At 36.3% G+C, this 10,989-nt stretch overlaps 1 non-coding gene across 1 annotated transcript; it reads right to left on the bottom strand.

Annotated features, from left to right (window-relative positions):
* Positions 1-10,645: 10,645 nt before the first annotated feature.
* Positions 10,646-10,752, bottom strand: LOC141710038 (small nucleolar RNA R71). The gene has a single exon (XR_012570580.1). It is a non-coding gene; the product is annotated as a small nucleolar RNA R71 (small nucleolar RNA).
* Positions 10,753-10,989: the final 237 nt, after the last annotated feature.

The raw sequence follows: 10,989 nt of genomic DNA on the forward strand, positions 1-10,989 counted from the left end.
ATTTTGCAACTGGTTGCTTTCGAAAGAAACCAGAGGGGGCTTTCTTGGATTTGGATCTTGAAATTGTTGGTTTGGTAGCTTGGATAGGCATCTGTTGGGTCATTGACACAGATGCCATAACTACACTAGAAGGCAAAGAAATATGTGAGGTTGGAAGAGTGGAGACAGTAGAGCTTACCTCACTTACCTGAGGACCCTCCATGACTGGAAAATAGAAGAGGGGCACCTTTTTGTGGTGATTAGCCCTATTAAAATCTGTAATAATCCTCCTTTCTTGAACCCAACAATTTAGCTTATTGGTTGGGTTCTCAACAACAATGTTCTCAGTAAGATGGTTAGCAAGCATCATAAATAATATAGCATAATAGACACTTTTACCTCTCTTATTGAGCTCTCCTAACTTATAACCTAACTCAAACAAGACCAAGTCACTGAAATTAAAGTACTTATCAGTAACTAGCATGTAAAGCATGTTAAGCATGGAGATGTTAACAGAATCAAAATTGCTAATTTTACTAGAGAAAACTTTAGTTACCACATCACACAGATAACTCCATTCCTTTCTAAGACCTAACCTCCTCATTTCACTTAACTTAGACGTAGAAAGTGCATAGCCCATGGAATTTAGCATGTTAACTATATCAGTGTCTGTGTGTGGAACAGTAGCAGTATTATCTGGAATTTTAAAGCATGCTTTGACGATGTCACTATTAATGCAAAACTGCTTACCTTTGAGAGTGAAAGTTATGGTCTTGTCAGTTGATTTATACACGACAGTTGTCCATATCTCCTCTACAACCTCACAGTAGATTGTGGGAGATTCCAGTATTGCATAGTTGAGTTTACAGCCTTTCACAAAGTCCATCATTTTGTGAAACTCTCCAGACCGTTAAATCTCCTTGTTCATAAGAGCTGTGAAGTTGTTCTTTTCATAGATATATCCAGTTTGAGACATGATTTTGACTACTGTTGCCATTGCTAGAGAATGCGAAATTTGCAGAGAGAAAATTTCTTTGGAGAAGAAAGGAAGTTAGAGAAATTGAATTGAGAATAATAAAAGAGTAGAATAAAAATGAATTCCGTTTTTATACTATCTCAGAAATAAACTGTCAAAAATAATAAAGTGAAGTAAAGTAACCAATCAAAATAGCCCAAAATAGCCGTTAAAAAATAAACTGTAAAAATTCTGTCACTTATCCGTCGTGTTGTGCTTACATACTGTAAGTATACTCGATGGATAACGTTCAGAGTTTTAACAGCTAAGATTGAGACAATTCGACGGATGAGGATAAATCAATTATCTGTCGGGTTATGAAGTAATCCAGAAAAGTAATTGATTTTTATTAACAAATAATATTCCGATGGATGATCAAACTCGATGGATAATGAGCATCCGTCGGGATGTAAATTTTGACTTAGCCAAAATTTCATCCAAAGCGGAAAAATCAATTGATTTTCTGGCTGCATTAAAACTTGCAAAAATATCTGAAATAATTCAAGAATAATTAGGCATACCTAACTCACTTACCAACCTTGAAAAGGTGGATTCATCAAGTGGCTTGGTAAATATATCTGCAAGCTGCTTTTCACTTGGAACAAAATGAAGTTCCACGGTACCATTCATCACATGCTCCCTAATGAAGTGGTACTTGATGTCTATGTGCTTTGTTCTTGAATGATGCACTGGATTTTCAGTGATGGCAATTGCACTTGTGTTATCATAGAAAATGGGAATTCTATCCACTTGTAGACCATAGTCCAAGAATTGTTTTTTCATCCACAAAATCTGTGCACAGCAACTACCCGCAACAATATATTTAGCTTCAGCTGTAGAGGTAGAAACTGAATTTTGCTTTTTACTGAACCATGACACAAGCTTGTTCCCTAGAAATTGACAGGTTCATGTTGTTCTTTTTCTGTCTATTTTACAACCTGCATAATCTGCATCTGAATAACCAGTTAGATCAAAACCAGAATCTCTAGGGTACCAAATGCCAAGTTTTGGTGTTCCCTTGAGATATCTGAAAATTCTCTTAATAGCTACTAAGTGAGATTCTCTAGGATCAGCCTGAAATCTAGCACAAAGACAAGTAGCAAACATTATATCTGGCCTACTAGTTGTTAGTACAGAAGTGAGCCAACCATGCCCCTATAGCTTGAAATATCCACAGACTTTTCAGTAGTGTTTAATTCAAGCTTAGTTGCACTGGCCATGAGAGTTTTTGTAGATCTGCAATCCATTAGTTCAAACTTCTTTAGAAGATCATGAATATATTTAGTTTGACTAATGAACATTCCATCATTAACTTGCTTAACTTGTAAACCAAGAAAGTAAGTTAGTTCTCCCATCATGCTCATTTCATACTTACTTTGCATCAATTTGGCAAATTTTTGCAAAGTTTTTCATCTGTAGATCCAAATATAATATCATCTACATATATTTGAACAAGTATACTAGAGCCATTAACATTTATAAAGAATAAAGTTTTATCAATAGTACCTCTTGTGAAGTGATTTTCCTCTAGGTGCTTGCTTCAGTCCATAAAGTGCCTTCAAAAGATAGTAGACATATTCTGAAAAATTTGAGTCTTCAAAACGAGGAGGCTGACTAACATAGACTTCCTCCTCCAAATCTCCATTCAGAAAAGCATTTTTGACATCCACTTGATAGACCTTGAAATTGGCATGGGTTGCATAGGCTAAGAAGATTCTGATGGCCTCAAGTCTTGTAACAGGAGCAAAGGTTTCATCAAAATCTATTCCTTCTTGTTGACAGTTGCCCTTACAACCAATCTAGTTTTGTTCCTGACCACAATGCCATTTTCATCTATCTTGTTTCTGAATACCCACTTGGTGTCAATTGGATTCTTTCCTTTAGGTTTGGGTACCAGCTTCCATACCTCGTTCCTTTCAAATTGGTTTAGCTCCTCCTGCATAGCTAAAATCCAATCAGGATCCAACAAAGATGCTTCTACATTCTTTGGTTCTTCCTTAGATAGGAAGCTTCTATATAGACATTCTTTTTGAGTTGCTCTCCTTTTTTGAACTCTAGAAGATGCATCACCAATGATAAGCTCAAAAGGGCGGTCTTTAGTTCATTTTCTTTATTGGGGTAGATTAGTTCTGGATGAAGAGGCCTCATTGTTGTCTTGATGTGTGACTGAGTTTTTGTTATAAGAAACTCCCACTGAGTTTGTGAATTTTTGATTTGAGAGAGGGGAACTTTCTGTACGTGATCTATTCTGACTTTCATCTTCTCTTAATGTTCCGACGGATGATGCACTTTGTGTCTCGACGGATGAAGCTGATTATCTCCTGACAGATAAGGCAGATTGTCTCCTGACGGATGAAGCATTTTGTAACTCGACATATATTGAATTGTATGATTCATTAGTTGTAGATTTTTCTGCATTATCCTTATTCACTATTTCTTGATCACTTTCATCATCACTGTCATCACTAACCATCTTCACATTATCAAACTTGAGGCTTTCATGGTGATCTCCATCTTGTAGTCCTTCAATCTTTTTATCATCAATCACAACATGTACTGATTCCATAGCAATGTTGGTTCTTAGACTGTAGACTCTATATGCTTTACCAACAGCATATCCAACAAAAATTCCTTCATCTGCTTTAGCATCAAACTTCCCATGTTGATCAGTTTGATTTCTCAAGATATAACATTTGCAGCCAAAGACATGAAGAAAATTTAGAGTTGGCTACCTATTCTTGAACAATTGGTAGGGTGTCATACACTTTTCTTGATTAACCAAAGAAATATTCTGAGTGTAGCAGACAGTATTCACAGCTTCAGCCCAAAATATGTTGGTAACTTTGATTCTTCAAGCATTGTTCTTGTAGCTTCAATAAGAGATCTGTTCTTTCTTTCCACTACTCCATTTTGTTGTGGAGTTCTTGCTGCAGAAAACTCATACATAATCCCATTTTCTTCACAAAATGATCTCATCTCATTGTCACTCCTGATTCTTCTTACTTTAAAATCAGGATGATTGTTGACTTGCCTTATGTGATTGATGATGATTTCACTAGCTTCATCTTTAGACTTTAGGAAATATGTCCAAGAGAACTTTGAGAAATCATCCACAATTACTAGGCAAAATATTTTCCTTGAGATAGACAACACATTGACTGGTCCAAACAAATCCATGTGTAACAATTGCAAAGGTTCATCAATTGTTTAATCAAGTTTCTTTCTGAATGATGCTTTGATTTTCTTTCCTTTTTGGAAGACATCACACAATCCATCCTTATAAACTCCACTTGAGAAATACCTCTAACCAGTTCTTTCTTGACAAGCTCATTCATGGTCTTGAAGTTTAGATGAGACAGCTCCTTGTGCCATAGCCAACTTTCATCTTGACTTGCTTTACTGAGAAGACAAGTGACCGATTCTGCATTAGATGAGTTGAAGTCATCTAGATACACATTTCCTTTTTTCACTCCAGTGAGAACCACTTTGTTGCTCCTTTTGTTTGTCACAACACAGACTTCTGAATTGAAGGTTACTGAATTGCCCTTATCACAAAGCTGGCTGATACTCAACAAATTGTGCTTGAGACCATCCACTAGGGCAACCTCTTCAATGATGACATTGTCATTTGAAATCAAGCCATATCCCATAGTATAACCCTTGCTGTCATCTCCAAAAGTAATACTTGGGCCAGCTCTTTCCTTGAACTCTGTGAGCAGGGTAGAATATCCAGTCATGTGCCTTGAACAACCACTATCCAGATACCAAAGATTCTTTTTGTTTTCCTTCACACATCAAAATCAAATCAAGTTGATTTGGTACCCAAGTTTCCTTGGATCCTTCCTTGTTAGCTTTCTTCTTTGGTTTCTTAGGTTTGATCTCATTTGACTTGGGAATTTCTGATTCATCCTTAGTCATCTGAGTTGGATCTTTGAAACCAGTCATTAAAACAGAATTATCATGCACATTTTGATTAACAGGAAAAAGGTATGCTATTTGCAAACATGTTATCCAGTAAGGCATGCTAAATGACATTTGAGTCGTGCTAAATGACATTTGAGTAATACTAAATACAGCATAATAAGGATTAGGTGTAAATGGCATATTAGCAAATTATGCATTCATATTCTGAGTAGACATAGCATTCAATGGCATGGTAGGCGTAGCAATCATGTTGGGAAAAGAGGGAGGTGCAGACATGGGAGTAGGCATGGTAAGTTTACAATTAACATACAAGTGATTAACACTACCACACTTGACACAAATTTTTCTTGGTGTATATTTATCAGGTGTGTAATTGTTATGTTTGTTGATTCCTACTTTCCCATTTCTATTATTTTTCTTTTTAGCTTCTGTTTTAACCTCAATCGTTTCTAATTTGTCATTCAATTGCTTGATAGATAGATGACCAACATTGACTTTCTTCTCCTTCTTCACTTGACTTGATTCTCCTGGAACAAAGTTTTTGGAAACTGATCTATATTTCTCATTTAGCTTGGCAAGCTTAGCTTTGCTTACTGGTTTACTCACAGCCGACGGATGTGGCTCTTTGTCACTCGACGGATAATCTTTTTGATTATCCGGCGGATGATTTTCATCATCCGTCAAGTCCACATCTATTAGAATTCCTTCAACCAAATTGGATTCCAGATTCTCCTTATTCTTCCTCCAGGCTGCATCACAAAAGGACTCAATACCTTGAACTTTAGTGATTTGAGCATGAACATCTTTGGATGATTTACATGCCTTAATCACCTCATGTTCTCGTTCAAGCTGCTTCTTTAAAATCTCTTTTTTCTTCAAGGACTCAGTTAATTCATCCTTAGCAATCTTACACTTAATTCTCAATTTTTCAAATTCAATAAACCGAGACTCTAACATATTATTCCTCTCACTTAAAAACAAATTGTTTTCTTTAATTTTAGCATTTTTCTTAGTGAGGGACTTAAGTGTAACACGCAAGATATAATTCTGCGGACATGTCATTGATTGCATCATTACACTCAGCTTTAGATAAATGTGCTAGGTTAGTGGTGATTACCTGATCACTTGAAGAACTTGATTCTGTTTCATTAGACTTGGCCATCAGGGCTAGATTGACATAGCTTACTTCCTCATCTTCATCCAATCCATCAGTTGCCCAGTCATTTTCTTGTGTAATGAAAGCCCTTTCCTTTTTCTTGAGCAACTCAAAATGTTTCTGTTTATAATCAACTGGCTCAAACTTCTTCTTGCTGGAATCTGACTTTCTACATTCACTGGCAAAATGCCCTACCAAGCCACATTTGAAACATTTGAATTTGGATTTATCCACCATGTTTTTATTTGGCTTGGCTGCTCCAAAGTTCTTTTTGAACTTGAGCTTGTCAAATCTTCTTGAAAGGAATGCTAAATACTCATCAATATCATCCATGTCATCTTGGCTCAACTGATCTTCATTTTCAGCTACCAGCCCTTTACCCTTGTTTTCACAGACCTTTGAAGTAGACTCAACAGCTTCTACCTTAATCTCTTTCTCTTTCTCTAACTCAGCAACCAGTGCTATGGGCCCTCCTTTCTTCCTTCCTTTCTTCATCCTCTCATCTTGCTCTATTTCAAGCTCATAAGTTTTCAGGATGCCATACAGTCTCTCCAAGGTGAACTCCTTGTAATACTGAGAATTTCTCAATAAAATTGTCATTGGTTTCCACTCCTTTGGAAGAGATATCAGGAATTTGAGGTTAGATTATTTTATTTGATAGACTCTTCCATGCAACTTCAGAGCATTTAGTAGCTTTTGAAATCTACTAAATATATCATTGAGAGACTCGTTATCTTCACAGTGGAAGTGATCATATTGCTGAATTAGCAGCTGCATCTTATTCTCCCTTACTTGCTCAGTACCATCAAAAATAATCTGGATTGTGTCTCAAACCTCTTTGGCTATTTTGCAGTTAATGATGTTATAAAATATATCACCATCAACTCCATTGAACAATATATTCATGGCCTTCTTATCTTTCCTGACTTGCTCAATATCAGGATCTGACCATTCATTCCTTGGTTTTGGAACAGATTGTTCATTGCCAGTTGCAGCTCTCATTGGTACATGAGGACCTCTTTCTATGCAATCCACATAGGCCTCATCTTGGGAAAGAAGATGTAGGTGCATTTTCACCTTCTAGTGGTGATAATTATCTTTGTCCAGAAAAGGAATTTTAAATCCAACATCCTTCTTGTTCATCTTGCTGTTTATTGTGATCTTTAAACTCTGTGTACTTTAAGAGCTTGCTCTGATACCAATTGTTATTCCCTAACAATACAACAAGAATTACAGAAGGGTGGGTTGAATGTAATTCTGGCTTCTTTATAAGATTCTTAAAATTGTTCTAACTCAATACATATAACAGTGTTTGATTTTCTAAAGTACGGAATAGATAGATAAATGAAATCAATACACTAAGTAATAAAACACAAGGCTTTAAAACTTTCTGGTGGATTTGAATGTATACACCATATATATATATATCAAATTGAGAACTCTGTGAAGCTTTGAATAGCTCAAAGCTGCTTAAAAGTTGAACAACTAAACTTATAGAGAAATTCTACAGAATACAGCTTGAAAATTGTTTCTCTGAAAATGTGTGTGCTTAGTTCTTAATACTTGTTTTAATTGCTACACTTGGTTTATATATCACCAAGTTTACATGACAATAAGACAAGATAATAAAACAAGACATATCTAGTCTAACTCCATGTTACTTCATTACTCTATTCCAGCATCTTTGAATATATTCATAATAGCATGGAAATGGTAATGCTTCTTTGTTCACAAATTCCTGCTTAATAGGCTGCCACATTCCTTTTGCAAACACCCAAAGCATGTGACTGTGTTGTCACTGTCAACAGATATTTGAATTTGATCATCCGTCGGGTTGCTGCTTGTCATCCATCGGGTAGCTTTGTTGATCATCCGTTAGGTAGCTATTTGTCACTTAACTCCATTTCACTTATACAGAATTACAAGACATCTCATATTTACATTTAATCAACCTATTCTGCATATCCACTAGTAGTCAACATGACTCATATGCTCCTACAGAATCTAGACAAAGATGTTTGTAGAAATGTGCTACAGATCTTATTTTTACGTAAGCTACTCACCCGGTGGATGTCAAATTGTAATCCGTAGGGACTATAATAAATCATCCGTCGGGACTATATTTGATTATCCATCGAGTGCTACAAAATTCACTAAGTTAAATCTACTAAGGTGTTTTGTTTAATTTATCATCAAGTTCACAACATATCCCCAACAAATTCAATGGGCGCAACTTTAATAATTGGAAATGATATATGATATTGATCTTATCGGCTAAAAACAAGATTGATTTCGTGAACGGAACTTTGACTACACCTGCTAATAATTTACCAGATTATTGTATTTGGGAACACTACAATTCACTTGTTATTTTTTGGATTTTATTCAATCTTGATGAAATTATTACAAGAAGTGTACTATTTCTTAAGAGTGCGCGATCTATCTGGAGAGATCTAGAGGAAAGGTTCGGTAGTTCTTTTATTATCTTTAAAGCAAGAACTAATAAAAATTTCTTAGAATAGTCAATCTGTATCAGATTACTACACAAAATTTAGAACTGTTTGGGATAGTACTGATGATGTGAATCTGATTCCTACTTGCCTGTGAGTGATGAGTAGATTTTATATCTACTTGAAACACTTCATTACAGGCTTAAGTTGGTGTTTTGGACTCAAGTTATTGGTATTTTTGATGTGTTTTTGTGTTATTGCATTTCTGGCATCAGTTAAATGAAGAAAAAAGCTTTTCAAAGAATTATGTGAAAAAATATTAGAATTGGAATCCTATGCCATTCTCAAGTTGTATAGAATCTCAGTAGCTTCGCGTGGGGAGTTGAATCGCCTAATTCTGACGAGCAGAACTCAAGATATGGCCAAAAGAAGAAATGTTAGAAATTTTCCAGAAGGCCAGCGCGGCCACGCCAGAACCAGCACCCCCACGCCGCTGAAATAACTACTTCAGCGTGGCTGCGGCCGAAAATAGCGCGCCCGCGCCCTGTTTCTGCACCAGAATCCTGATTTTAGTCGAAATTGAAGATTTTGAGAGTCCTGATCATCCTGGAGCCTATATATATCAATAAAAAGACGTTTTTAATAACAAGGAGACCAGGGAGAGCAATAAGAAGACCTAGAGAGCACGAGAAGGCTACAAAGAAGAAGACTTTTATTTTCTTTACTATAGTTGATACTTGGATGCTTGTTTTCGATTTGTCTTTGAACCCTTGTACTCTTATATTGTTTATTACCATGCTTTCATTAGAACCCATATTGACGATGAGTTCTGTTATGAACTAATCTTTATCGTGGGTATCTAACAGATTTACTTATGGATTTCTATAATTAATTTCTTTCAATATGTTGGTGTGTGGTGATTGATTGATATCCTAGTATTGGTTGTGCTTATTCGTCTTATGTGCTTAGCTAACATATAAGATAGCGTGTTAATCTCTATTGAAGCGAAAATTAATATAGAGGTTTAGAACTTGCCATATAGGCTCATGTATTTATTATGCATGATTTGTAGGTAATTTTAACCATCTTACTTGCCCTATGTAATCATAATAGATAACTTGAGCATTAAACCTCTATATTGTCAAATTCTATAGACATATAGGGTCTCAACATAATTGGTGTCTATTCAGCTTCTATCTCTTCTGTGGATGTCTGGTAGTAGGGTATTCGTACAACGATAGTTGGCATTTGTTAGTTTCGTGTTATCTGATTAGTTGTCATCACCATCACATGCTAAGGTTAAGAATAATGACTTTGAATGAAGTAGTAATGAAGTTAGAATCCCATGTTTGTCTCATATAAGTAATTCAACCTTAATTCTCTTAGTTAATGCTATTTAGTATAATCTCTTAGTTTAATCAAAACCCAATTTGTTATTTGTCTTAGCATTGAACGATAGCCATATCATTGTTGCATAAGTGCATAAATTGAACTTAACCTAAACCAGTCTCTATGGGAACGAACTAAAAAGAATTCTATGTTAATTGCGAACGCGTATACTTACGTGTAATTTTAGCATGTGTTTTCGCCCTAACAAGTTTTTGGCGCCGCTACCGGGGACTCGGTGTTAATTTTTAGTTTATGTGCTTGTCATCATTGGTCGTTAAAGTTCACTGACTCGGATTCTTTTACTTTTACGGTTTACTTGTTGTGTTTTAGGTACTCATTACAATGGGAGATCCAGCAGCACCTACAAAAGTATTGATGGATTATTCTCAACTCAAGATCAATGACATTCAATCTAGCATTGTCAGGCCAGCTATCACAGCTAATACCTTTGAGATCAAGCCTGGTATAATTCAGATTATCCAGAACTTAGTTCAGTTTGGGGGTTCTCCAACGGAAGATCCTAATACGCACATTAGGGATTTCATGAAGATCTGCGACACCTTCAGGTTCAATGGTGTGTCTGAGGATGCGGTGAAACTGAGACTGTTCCCATTCTCTCTGAGGGATAAGGTTAAGAGCTGGTTACACTCTCTACCAGCTGGTTCTATCACTACTTGGGAGGATCTTGCTCAGAAGTTTCTTACTAAATTCTTAACTATGGCGAAGACAGTTGCACTCAGGAATGCTCTCACTCAATTTGCGCAGCAATCGGGAGAATCTCTATATGAAGCTTGGGAGCGCTACAAGGAGATGCTTAGGAAGTGTCCTCATAATGGCATGCCTGATTGGATGATCATCAATTATTTTTACAATGTTTTGGGAGCACAATCTAGACCCATGCTTGACGCAGCATCAGGTGGAGCATTATGGGCAAAGAGCTATGAGGAAGCTTATGAGCTAATTGAACTGATGGCTGCTAATGAATATCAGTATCCAACCCATAGATTGCCACAGGGCAAGGTAGCAGGAGTTTTTGAAGTGGATATAGTTATGGCTATCACTGCTCAACTAAAGGC

This window comes from Apium graveolens, chromosome 2 (assembly GCF_009905375.1).
Source record: "Apium graveolens cultivar Ventura chromosome 2, ASM990537v1, whole genome shotgun sequence".
NCBI classification, from domain to species: domain Eukaryota; kingdom Viridiplantae; phylum Streptophyta; class Magnoliopsida; order Apiales; family Apiaceae; genus Apium; species Apium graveolens.